The sequence below is a fragment of the Hylobates moloch genome, unplaced genomic scaffold, assembly GCF_009828535.3.
Source record: "Hylobates moloch isolate HMO894 unplaced genomic scaffold, HMol_V3 SCAFFOLD_15, whole genome shotgun sequence".
In the NCBI taxonomy this organism is placed as follows: Eukaryota; Metazoa; Chordata; class Mammalia; order Primates; family Hylobatidae; genus Hylobates; species Hylobates moloch.
In genome coordinates this window covers 49,753,092-49,762,466 of record NW_026652290.1, presented here as the reverse complement: position 1 = coordinate 49,762,466, position 9,375 = coordinate 49,753,092, and the positions used below count along the sequence as shown (strand labels likewise).

General features: G+C 52.0%; 1 pseudogene; it reads right to left on the bottom strand.

Annotated features, from left to right (window-relative positions):
• Positions 1 to 882: 882 nt before the first annotated feature.
• LOC116484245 (E3 ubiquitin-protein ligase LNX-like) lies at positions 883 to 8,181 on the bottom strand (annotated as a pseudogene).
• Between the last annotated feature and the right edge of the window lie 1,194 nt (positions 8,182 to 9,375).

The window sequence follows — 9,375 nt, the reverse complement described above, 5'->3', positions numbered from 1 at the left end:
TTCCTTCTGGTCCCTATTGTAAAAGACTGAGGTGGCCACTTTTAGGAGGTTCTCTAAAGTACTATCTCGTCCTATAGCTTGTTTCTGTAGCTTCCTCCTGATATCCCGGGGCCACTTTTGTGATAAACTTTTCCTTTAGGATTAGCTGTCCCTCGACTGAATCAGGAGCTAGAGAGGTGTGCTTTACCAAGGCCCCTCTTAGCCTTTCCAGGAAGGCAGTGGGATTCTCATCTAATCCCTGATCTGTCATGGTGATCTTGGAGGAATTGAGAGGCTTAGTCCTAGTTCTTCACAAGCCCTCCAGTATGCACACCTGAACATGTTTCCCTCTCCATTCTCCCATTTCATCCTTAGGGTCCCATTTAGGGTCCTCCAGTGGTGCTGCTATTTTTCCAATCATGTAAGTCTCATTCCCTTCCTTGGCCCTATGTAAGATACAAAGCTCATCCCCCAAATTCTCTACCACTTGCAGGGTGGCCTGCTTTTCAGTGGTGGTCAGGGATTGATTCAAAAGTAACATGACATCCTTCCAGGAGAGCTCAAATATTTTGATTAAGTTCTGGAAAGTCTCTATATCCCTGTCAGGGCTGCCTGAAAACTTGCCAAGATCCCCCTTAATTTGCCTTAAGTCTTATAGAGAAAAGGGGACCTGGACCTTAATGGGGCCATATTCACCAGGCATCTGTTGTAGGGGCAGTTGAGACTGGGACCTGCCTAAAATGAGGATTCCTAGGCTGGGGCAAGCTTGAGAGATAACCTGGATAGGGAGGAGCAGAGGGGGTTGATTCTCCTGCTGGAGGTACTTCTGGGGTTTGCTTCCCTGGTATTGCCCCTTGCAGCCTCCCCTGAGATGGCTGGTAGGAGGGCTGAATCAATCCTACATCAACAAAGGTCCAGGCTACCCTGCAAGGCAAAGAAGGCCTGCACATATGGGACCATGGACCACTTGCCCCCGTGTTTACAGAAAGGCTTCCTTCCTGAGGCCGTGCTTCTTTTCTGTGCCTCAAGGTGCTTGGCACTAAGTTGTCACCCAAGGAAATGACAAGAACATTTTTGCCACGAATTTATGTACAGATACCAAGGCACACTTGGCTTCTGTGCTACTCTTAACCTTCCATTTTAGACTTCTGATGACTAAGCCAAATGCTCATTCAATCCAATGATAGCTCTGGTTTGCAATAACATCCTTAACTTTTTTTTTTTCTGAGACAGAGTCCTGCTCTGTCACCTGGGCTGGAGTGCAGTGCCACAGTCTCAGCTCACTGCAACCTTCACCTCCCAGGTTCAAGCAATTCTCCTGCCTCAGCCTCCTGAGTACCTGGGATTACAGGCACCACCACGCCAGGCTAATTTTTTTGTATTTGTAGTAGACACAGGGTTTTGCCATGTTGGCTAGGCTCGTCTCGAACTCCTAACCTCAGGTGATCCACTCACGTCGGCCTCCCAAAGTGCTGGCACAGGCGTGAGCCACTGTGCCTGGCAACATCCTTAACATTTAACATTGTACATAAAGAAGAAATAGGAACCTTGATATCCTGAAAGAAAGAATGAATGTTAAGAAAGACCAGAGGTCCTAGCGCTGAAACTGTAACAGGTGGTCAGGGACTGGAGTTAGTCCAGGGGCCTTTGAATTAGGCCAAAGGGTAGCCTTAGCCAGATACCCTCAGTTGCCTCAGGACCTCCTTCTGGTCCCACACAATGGCTAGACCTCTGTGAAAGAAAACTGGATTGGAACAAAGCCAACATTCCCAACATCTGAGGGTAATGGAGGGTTGACAGTGTCCTCCCCAGCAAGCCTGTCCTCTGTGTCCTAAGTCTGGCAGCCACACTAGTTGCTCTTAACTGGCTGATAGAGGCCTGGTATTTTTCTTTCATTTTGACTATTGTGGAGTTTAGAGACTTTGAAAAAAGGACAGAAAGAGTAGACCTGCGCATGTGTACCCTAAAACTTAAAGTATAATAAAAATAAAATTAAAAAAAAAGAGTAGATCTGCTTTTACTCACCCTTCTGCAGATCCTGGACAAGCCCTCCAAAATGTTATGGGATCCTTGAGGTGTTGCTTTTCTGGCCAGAAACCTCTGTGGCCAGTGGTACCTTTTGCCTGAGTTTTGCTTGGACCCTCTGGGCTCATTCTGCCCACTTGGCCTGGCAGGCTGTGCTGGCTCATGTTACTAGCCTGGATCCCATGCCTGGCAAGGGCGAGCCAGGCATGGGGTGGTGAGGGGTGTGTGAGTGAATGAGCATGGGGTCTGGTCACTGCACACAGGCACACCGGCTGCTGCAGCAGGGCGGGCAGCTCCAGGTGCCAGCATGGGTACAGGATCTCCGTGAGGCTGCAGCTGGACCAGGTGCAATGCAAGTAGCTTCCATGGCGGCCACTGGGGGACACAGTGGTGCCTGGAAGCTTGGAGACTCCAGGAACTGCAGGGTCCCAAAGAGGGAGGCACAGCCCTGGCTCAGGGAGCTCCCAGGTCTGGGATCTCTGAAGGATTACAGCTCTTCTCTCCTTCTCCTCACCTGCAATGTTGCAAACAAGGGGCATGTTTCAGCTTTGTTTGTGTTATAGCCCTTTCAGACCTGCCATTCAACAGGTCCCAAGTTCTTGCCCCACATCCAGGAAGAATGAGGTATGTGGACAAACGGAGGGTGAGCAAGGTGAAAAGGAGCTTTATTGAGTGATAGAATAGCTTAGAGGAGGCCCTGGAGTGGGTAGCTCCTTCTGTGGCAGGTCATCCCATCGTTCTCTGAAGCTCTCAGCAGAGGGGACCCTGGAGTGGGCAGCTCCTCTCTGCAGCTGGTTGTCCCAACATCTGCTCAGCTCTGGCTGAGCCTGGGGCTTTTATGGGCCTCAGAGGGAGGAAGTGAGTGCCAATTGGTCCATGGGCAGTCATGGGTGGGTCTGGAAAAGGCACCACAAGTTCCCACTCTGGTCCATGGAACTGGCAGCCTGGCCCCTAGCCTTCAGGCCCTCTCTGGCCTGAAGGTAGGGCCTCACCAGAGATCCACCCTCTTCCACCCAGGAACCTATTTGCCTCCTGCTGCCATTCATGGTGGCCAAGCTGTAGGTGCCAAGGGGCACCTGCAGGCCAGCACTCAGCTACCATCTGCACCCCATTGGCTTCTCTCTTATGCTTGCTGGTGTCCAAAGTTGGAGACAGCTGAGGCAGCAGGGGACTGGCATGTCAGCATTGCACTGAGTGTGTGCATACCTGGCCAGGCCTTGACAGTGCCCGGGCTTGGTCCCAACTTTGCTCCAAGATCAAAGTGGGTGCCAACAGCAGGGGGAAGCCAGGTACTTCCAAGCGTCCTAGGGCAGAGGGAGCCTTCCTGGGCCCCTAAGAGTGCAGGGATGCCTGGGTCCACAGCAGTGGTTTGGGTGTACTGCAGCTGCACCTGGTGGGGTGGGGCTCCTGCCTGCTCCATGGCCCGGGAGGCCCAGGTCTGCAGCCACAGTTTGGGCAGTTGTGGCTGCACCCAGGGAGCTCCTGCCCCACCAACTCAGAAGGGGTGGGGCTTCCACTTGTCCCAGGTTCCCACCAGCTCCATGGAGTGTGCAGTCCCAGCTGTGCCTCCCTGCTGTAGCCAGCGTGATGGCAGCAGCTACTCCAGACAGCCTGCCACTGCCATCGTTATGGCTGATAAAAACTGCTGGTACTATCAGGATGCAACATAGGCCAGCAATTTCCAAGAGCAGAGAAGTGGGAGTCAAACATGCCACCACACAAGGAGCAGCATTTTTCAGAGCTGGACACTGGATCATGGTGCAGCTTTCTACCTTCTTGGCATTGCATAAGTCCATACAGTGGTGAAGAGGGCCAGCAATACCTGAATCAGATAAGCAGCACTTTCTCGGCTGCCATATTGAAGATCATGTCCATTGATGGCTAACACACAATCATTCTCCTCCAGCTGACCATGTCAATCAGCCACACCACCATCTAGCACGTTGAAGATAAACACCCCAGGCTCATCCACCTTGAACACCAATTTTATTCCAAGCTGTTCCTTGGGGCTACTTTTGTTGCAAATCACATGGCAGCTGTCATCCTGGGGTCCATAGGCATCCAGGGCCTGTCCACTGTTCGTGCTGCAGAACTTCTGGTTGTGCAGCATAGTCAGTCACAGCAGCTGGTAGGGCTGCCACAGGAGATGTAGGGCATAGTTGTGAGAGACTTTGCTAATGTCCATCCCACTGACGTTTAGGATGATGTCTCCTGGTAGTAGCTGGTCATCTCTGGCATTCACCCCATCATGATAAATGTATTGGATGATACAGACCAGTGGGGTTTCACTGCCTCCCATCAGCGTAATGGAGAGGCTTTCACTGGGATCCATTTGATTGATCTTGATGCTGGTAATTTCACCATGTGGGATCAGGTGGTACAACCTTGGAAAGACTTCAGGGGTGGTGATGTTTTCAGAATTTTCCTTGCCCTGGTTAGCTCGGTTGGCAACTGCACTCCCACTCTTTGTCCTTCGAAGAACACTCAAAGCTCGATTATTTTTTGAAAGATCTGCTTCTAATTGTTCTGTGATGACCGATGCTGCTGGACAGCTTTCCTACATGGTTGTACCAGTTGCTGGATTGCTCAAAGGGCTGTACCCTAGTTTGGTTGCTCTGGCCAGAGTCCCCTGGGCTGATTGCTGACTGACTGTCCTCTGCCAGGCACATAGGCAGGGTTGTCTAGGCCAAGCTTGTCGTCTGTCATTAAGGAGGTGATGGCAGCTGCAGAAACCTCTGGGGAGGGTGCCGTGGCTGTGAGGCTCACACAGCTGTCTGATCAGCCATCTTGTGAGCCCCTCTTCCTGTCTTTTTTTCAGGCCATAGTGGGAGGCCCTTTTATGGTGAGTAGAATTTCCTGACGATGTACAGCATTGGGGGGACACAGAGAGAGGAGTGATAATTTTCAACAGGGGAAATCAGAGTGGCTGCAGGGGTAGAGAGAAGAGGAAATATTTGTGAGATTAGACAGAAAGAATGGACATCATGTGGCCAGGGACTGACTGAGCCACAGAGGGAGGACTGGCATGCCCAGCGAGGTGGCCCACCAGCCCCCTCTGAGGTCACAAGGTGGGCATAGAGGAAGGCGAGGTTGAGAGGCAGATGGCAGGTCCTGCTCTGGATGCAGGGAGTCTGAGAGCCCAGGGTGTGGCCAGGAGGGATGTCTAGTGGAGGCTGGGTGGCCAGGGCTAACCCTCAGAAAAGAGGGTCCCATGACAGGGAGGCGTTGACACAGCCATGACCGAAGCTTGGGGAGTGAGTAAGATCTCCCATGGCTGTGGGAAGTAAGAAAGGGAGGGCCCACATTGAGGAGCTGGCAATGGGTGCAAGGCCTTGATGGGCCCTGGCAGAAATGCACCCAGGAGGGGGTGAGACCCCAGGAGCAGAGAGGAGGGTCTCACTGCCCAGAGTGGCCAATGTCATATGCTGCCCATTGGTCAGGGAAGTGGCCAACCACATGTGTGTGGGATCCACCCACCATGTGGTGGGCAGGGTCCTGGAGAGGCCCATGGCAGTGGCAGAGAGTAGCACTGGGGTGCAGGGAACAGAGAATACGATGGCTGCTCGTCAGTTAAAACACTTCCACATGAACTGGTACAACCATGTAGGAAAACTGTCCAGCAATATCGGTCATCACAGAACAAACATCTATCCCAGGACCCAGGCGTTCCAGGGCAGGCAGACACCTGACAGATGTGCAAGAAGGGACAGGATGCAAGAAGGGCCAGAGCAGCTCCACTAATGAGACCCCCATCCAGACAACAACCCAAATGAGTCACCCTATTCGTCCCATCATGGAGGAACAAATAAAGGGCCTGTGATCCAGCGGACAGTGGCACACTGCTCAGTGACCCTCCACAGGGAGAATCCCAAAGACAGACCCGAAGGGCACATGCCAAAACAGCCCACCTCAGGCAAAACCACCATATGGGAGCAGATCAGAGAGTGGTGACCTTGAGAGGAGGCTCAAGGAGCCCTGGGGGCCTAGCTGTGATGCTTCTTGACCCAGGTGCAGGTGGCACAGGTGTAGCCAATGTGAGGACATCCTGTGTTCCATGATCTCCAGGAGAAAAAGAAATAAAAGATTTAAAAAAAACTTGAAAAAGGACTGTACTGTCCTCTGTATGCATGTTTGACTTTAATAAAAACTTACTTTAAAAAAAATAGCCCACTTCCGGGGCCAAGTGCAATGGTGCACACCTCTAATCCCAGCACTCTGGGAGGCTGAGGTGGGAGGATTGCTTGAGTCTAGGAGGTAGAGGCTGCAGTGGGCCATGATTGTGCCACCACACTTCAGCCTGGGCAATGGAGCGAGACCTTGTCTCTTAAAGAAAGAAAAGTCAACTTCACAGGCACCCAGTGGCTAAGATAAGCTCCACAGCCTGGGCAGCCCCTTCCTGCTCTGCCCCCAACTCCCATCCCAGCCCTCCTCTACACCTTCACTCCTTCTGCCTGGGACACCTCCCTCAGCCCAGGCTCTGTTGGCCTGACAGGCTCCTACACACCCCTCGGGGCCCTCCCAAGCCTAACTTGAGCAGAGGGAGGCCCAGGCCTCGGTATCAGCTGACTCTAAGGAATTGTGAGGGTGAAGATAGATTCCTCTTGCTTCTCTACACGCCCTGCCTCCTCTCCGTCCTGGCCCGAAAGGGGAGGTGCCTGGATTTGTGCTCACCCATGGAGGTTTGTCATGCTTTGGCCACATGTCAGGCTGAAAGATGTTGAAAGAGCAGGGGCCTGGGAGTTTCTGAAGATGGCGATCTCTAGGGAGCAGGGCTGCAGCTTGGCTCATGCCTCCAGGTCCTCCAAGTCTCAGCATCAATGTCACTTCCTCTGGGAGCCCCGATGGCCACCACCAAACCAGGCTGTTGACTCCACAGGAACCAACAGGGATCTGGAAACCGGGGTCAGGCCCTGCCCCTCCACTCTCTGCTCCCGTCAAGCCTCAGGAAGTTCTGTCACCTCTGAGCTGTTTTCGCATCCAATAAATATGACTTCCTATAGGGTTGTTGTGGGAATTAAAGAAGTTCAATCACCGAAATCCCGTCAACACAGATCCGGGATCTGAGCACCTCTGCCCTTCTCCTCTGATCCAAGCCACCTTCCCACTCCATGGACCGTCAGGGGTCTCCCTGCTTCCTCCTTGCACACAGCAACTGGAGGGATCAGATCATGTCCCTCCTTGACTCAGAGCCCAACAGTGACTTCCCGTGTCCTCTGGAGCAAAGCCCAGGTCCTTGCAGTCTCCCAAAGGCCCTACCCAGATGGTGTCCTGTTGCCTCTCATCTCCTCCCACTGTCCCTCTCTCCCTCCACAGTAGCCACACCCAGCCCCTTGCTATTCTTGGAATGTGCCTGGCACACCACTGCCTCAGGACCTTTGCACATGCTCATCCCTCTGCCTGGAACTCTGTTCCCCCAGATGTCTGGGTGGCTCCACTCTCTCCACATCTTTGCTCAAATGTCACCTTCATGAGCTTTTCCATGACCACCTACTCAAAGTGCAGCCACCATTGCCCAGCACTTGTGGTTCCCCTTACCCAGCTTTGATTTCCTCTGTGACTCTTACTGCCATCTGCCGCCATGGATTTCATTTAATCAGTTGCTTATCATCTGCTCCTTTCCACTAGAACAACAGCTTCTCCTCGTGAGCATTTGGACTTTTTTCCACTGGCACATCCCCAGCACACAGAATGGAGCTTGGCATACAGTAGGCGCTTGATGAGAGCCCTGGCTGGGTGTATTCCAAAGGCTGACGGCCTGTGCCATACCAGTTACTAAGGATCTGAAAATCACTTCTAGTTGGGAACCTCTATTTGGACTGAGGCAGCCTTAGATTTGCAGAGCTGAGAGGAGTCAGTGCATTTGGGGATCAGAGGCAGAGAGGGGTCCCTTGCCTCTAAAACAGTGGTCCCCAACCTTTTTGGCACCAGAAACTGATTTCATGGAAGACAATTTTTCCACAGACCGGGGGTGGGAGGGGGATGGTTTTGGGATGAAACTCTCCCAACTCAGATCATCAAGCATTAGATGCTCATACAGAGTGTACAACCACAATAGGGTTCATGCTCCTATGAGAATCTAGTGCCACTGCTGACCCGACAGGAGGCAGAGCTCAGGCGGAAGTACTCACCTGTCCGCTGCTCACCTCCTGCTGTGCAGCCCGGTTCCCAACAGGCCATGGGGGTTGCCTGCCCTAAAATACCATCTTATTTAGTTGCCACAAGGCTTCAATCCCACTGTTCTCACTCTTTGGAGTTTAATTTATTCCTAATGGTCCTCTTTTCTTTTTCTTTTCTTTTTTTTTTTTTTTGAGACCAAGTCTCACTGTGTCGCCCAGGCTGGAGTGCAGTGGCCCAGTCTCAGCTCACTGCAACCTCTGCCTCCTGGGTTCAAGTGATTTTCCTGCCTCAGCCTCTCTAGTGGCTGGGGTTACAGGCACGTGTCACCAAACCCAGCTAATTTTTTTTGTATTTTCAGTAGAGGCGGGGTTTCACCATGTTTGGCAGGCTGATCTCGAACTCCTGACCTCAGGTGATCCGCCCACCTCAGCCTCCCAAAGTGCTGGAGACATGAGCCACCGTGCCTGGCTGCTTCTCTTTTCAAATGAAAATATTATGATGCCACTGGCATCCGCAGCTTGACAGGGCGATTCTGCTGATCTGGTCTGGGCTTGGCTGAGCAGTTGTGGCCTCCAACAGGCTCACTCACATGTGTGCCATTGGCTGAGGTCAGCGGCCCCTGGCTCCTCTAGGAGCCTGGTCCTCCAGCAGGCTAGCCTGGGCATATCCTCATGCCAATCACAGGGGTCAGGGTGTGGGAAGGTTGGGGAAAGACAGAGAGGGAAGCTGAAAAGCCTCTTGAGAGCTAGGCTCGGAATTAACACACCATCACTTCTGGCACCTCCTATGGGCCATAGATGAGCCCTGAGTCAGATGGTGGGGAGATAGACTGTACCTTTTGGTGGGAGGAACTGCAAAGTCACATTTACCATGAGTGGTTCAAGGCCAGAGATAAGTAGGTCTCCCACATGTTTGTTTGTATCTTTCCACAATGTCAGGCTTTTTTTTTTTTTTTTTTTTTATGCTACTTCGATCGTAAAAGCCACCAGCTCTATGGAGTTCCCAAGGAGGAGGAGACAATTTTTAGGACTTGGCATTCACGCAGGCTCAAGCACACAGGCTCAAGCCGCTCCACAGATCAGTCAGTATTGCAAGCCATACATAACATACTTATCAATATATAAACATTATAGATTAAAAATTACACATCAAACAAAATAACATGGCATGAGAAAAGGGATAGGAAAAAGGGTTAATAAGCCAGTCCAGGGAGAGCGATGTGAACAAAAAGAATATTCTGGTCCGGCTTGGGCA